Below are 3844 nucleotides of genomic sequence, written 5' to 3' on the forward strand. Positions count from 1 at the left end.
AACAAGGCAGGGTCCAAACATTCATGAGATTTGATTTCCATTTCATAACTTTTATTCTTTGACAAAGTTGTTTGTTCAGCTATCTTTATCCACATGCCATTGCACCTCACTGCCATGAGGCTTTGAAAAATTGGATGGATTTTTTCCCAAAGTCTCCAGATTAGCAATCATGTTTACTGAATTGTATTTTTTTCTATACTGAAAATATTAAAATATAGCATGCCCTACAGTTTTGGAGATTCACCAGGTACAAATGGACTATTAAACAGACGAGCATATACAAATATATTTGTTAAGTCACGGCACTAAATCAAGCCAAGGTTTTGCAAATTATGATAACTACAAATAGAGGTGTTAAAAACTGGAACAGCAGAGTGTGGTCTTGCTTCACTTCTGTATCTAGTAACATGTACTGACAGTTGAAGGAATACATGTTGCATTCTGTGCTTATTTTCCTGTTATCTAATTTCCAATCTCTTCTACTCTCACATGAGTACCAAATAGCAACCCCTTCCACATAGCCACATTTGTACAAATAAATAGTCACTTGCTAATTTGTGAAGAAACCCAGAAGGAAAGATGAGATAAAATAAGTAAATGTGCAGAACCAAAAAAAAAAAAAAAAGGGATACACAATGCCTGTGTAGATTGTCGATTAAAATAAAGTGCATGATAGCAAAAGAGAGGGAGTGACTGGGGAGGGGTTAGGGATTAAGTTAGTACCCCCTAGAAGAACTATAAACAAAACTGATTTCTTTTCTTGTGGAATCTGCAACTACAACTCATTCAAGATGGCTTCAATATGACGTGAAGAGGTAGCACAGCAAAACACAAAGAGCTTTGGTGTCAAGTGAAAATGGCTTCATAGCTTGGCTTTAGATTGATTGGCTGTTAATATAAGACCTTGAGCAAGTAACTTTTCTGAGCCTCAGTTTCAGCATCTTTAAAGAGAGAGAGAGAGAAAATAGTTCTATAAATTACTGACAATACATGTGAAGTGCACAGCTGATATGCAGGTATTCAGTAAGTAGCATCTATTAACTATGATAGTCTCTCTTCATAAAGTTTCTATGTTGCCAGTAAACCCCTAACCAATGTCAGGGAGTCTCATTATTCAAAATAAACTACTTCCTTTGGAAACACAATGGAATTAGCTGGCATGGGGAAAATAGTTTCTGTGGCAGACTCAGGGTGAGGGACTGGCAGGCAGACAAAGATCACTCAAGGGGAGTGTTCCCAATTTGAACATTGCTCAAGGTGAAATTTTATTTTTTAAGCAAGCTCTCCAAAGTAACTTGTTACTTTTTTTTCAGCTCTATGAGTTAAAAGAGTTTATTCAAAATCTGTTCCTTAGGAGCCCCACTCAATGAAATCTCAGAAATAACCCTCTCCTGAGGCAATATTTTCTGCTGAAAACTAGGAGTTCCAAGAAATTCCAGGGACAGAAAAGAAGGCCTGAAATTAAAATTACCTATATTAAGAAGCATAAAAAGCCATGAGGAAGAGGTACAAAAGGAAAAGAAAAGAAATTCCTGATATCAGTGTGATTTCCCATTAATCAGATTATCAGAAGGAGGAATAAATGGAGTATAGTAAAAAGAAGGAGCTTTTTAAAGACATACAATAGGAACAACAGGGCAGATTTCCAAAATGATCCCCTAGCAGTACCATATTCAAAAAAGTTCACATGCTCCTATATGATCTTTTTGCCAAGGAGCACTAACAGTCACCTCCCGATGGTGCACTTGCTCTCCCTGATGTTTAAGCAACATATAGAAGGAGTTCTTTAATTTGAAACTTTAGTATACAACAAAAGAAATTAAGGAAAAAGAGTACAGATAAAGCAAATGAAACTATAGGTATATGTACACAAACATTTTACGTATGTAATACACAGGTATGGTTTTATTGAACTGTCAGTCAACCTCCCTCCCTTCCCATCCCACCTCCAATCTCCCCAGCTTCCCCCAGCCTGACACACACACACACACACACACACACACACACACACACACACTGGGGATGAACATCATTTTAGCTGATCTCAAAGTGTCAGTCTTGCTTCTTCATTATCCTTACCTGTCCTTACTCAAATTATCCTCCTCTTGAGTTCCAAACCTGTCTTACCATTAGATTGTGCAAACCTGAACCACTTACATGCACACAGTTTATGGTCTACAGGAATGTTTCTTTATAAGTTGGCTGTCTCCCTCAACATGACTTTACTATTACAATGTCTTCATCAACACAACGTTACTATTCCAGGAAGCCCTGGCCCAGGGAGGTAAAAGTTCAGCATTTATTCTTAACACTCTTTTTGAAACCTTCACTTCAAAACTCCTTCCTTGCTGTGTCCACCAGTCATAAACCATCATATGGTAATCTTTACCCAATTCTAATGAAGCCCTCATATTAAAAGGCCCATCTTAAACCAGACATCAAAAACTTCATATATAGCCCAACTTTGCCCTCCCTCTCCAAGATGCTATTAAAACCTTGTCAAGGCAGAAACTTCCCTTACCATGGTAAGCCACGAACTCAGCTTTGCCTTATCAACCAGTTACTTTGGTGGTATTTTTAGGGCACAAACGTTCAACAATTGAGAGCCTTCTTGGATGGATGTCTTCTTTCTTAGTTTGATGATTATAGTACATGAGAGAGAAGAGTGTATAATTTGATCTTTAATAAGAAAGGTTTTTATATCTACTGCTAATATGGCTGCTGCCTTATACTATTCTCTCTGTCATTACATTCATGTGTTACCCTGTTGAATTTCCCTTAAGATTTCTTCTTAATGCTGTGTTCTCCATGCACTTCCCTTTTGCTTTTCTGATGTACAATGAAAGGTCTCAGGGATGCCATACATCTATAAGACAACCTTGAACCTGTGGCCACCAGGCAACAATTCACTAAAGATGATCACAATTCCCCAAAGGACCCTTTCACTAATTCTCAAATCTCTCCATGGTCACACTGATTACCCTGGCTCTAGGGGTTGTAACAGTTTATAGTCAACTTGGCCAGTCCGTAGTGTCAGTGTTGGTATCACATGAACTGTTAGACCTCTACAGACGGAGTTACCCAGACAGCTTCCTAGCCCCTGAGGTCAAAGAAGCCTGTATTTTCCATGGAAGAACAATGTTGCAAAGTATTCTTTGAATGGCGGCCCCTAAACCTAAGAATCTCAAACTGATGCTATTTCTCTATAGTTGCCTGTTTCTTACTTTTAAACTTCCCTCATCCTCATGTCCACCAACTTCCAGAGTTACTGGGTTTACAGATGGACCTTTACAACCTAATGCATACAGCAGAAAAGACCAACACAGAAATGCTTTTAACCATTTTATGTTCACAGAGACTCTGATGTGAAGACTTTTAATTACAAAATCATCATGCATCACTAACGCCATTCTACAGTTTTAAAAGTAAAAAAAATAGCTTTATAAATATAGCAATGAAGCGTTTAAAACTAAAAATGCGAAGATAAAGCAGAAAGGTTGACATCATTGCTGAGCTAACTCTACATAACGCTGTAAGATACTAATTTTTAAAACTGAGATGAGTAAAAAGAAGTAAATGCAATATATACAGTGAACAATTTTCTTGTACTTTGCCTTATGCTTCGTTTTCTTTTCAATGTTTTTTTTAAATTTAGTGTCTCTCACATTCTGAAGTGGTGTACCTAAGAGGACACAATGAAAACACAAAAGAAACATGAAGAAATAACAGATAATAGCTGCATTTTCTACCATGGTTTTATAACTGCTCATTTATATTTTGTATCATTTCTCTTAAGAAAAATGGCAAACAGTTTCAGCAAGGAACCCAGAAGAGTAAGATTTTT

The sequence above is a fragment of the Propithecus coquereli genome, unplaced genomic scaffold (assembly GCF_000956105.1).
Source record: "Propithecus coquereli isolate 6110/MARCELLA unplaced genomic scaffold, Pcoq_1.0 Scaffold4, whole genome shotgun sequence".
Lineage (NCBI taxonomy): Eukaryota > Metazoa > Chordata > Mammalia > Primates > Indriidae > Propithecus > Propithecus coquereli.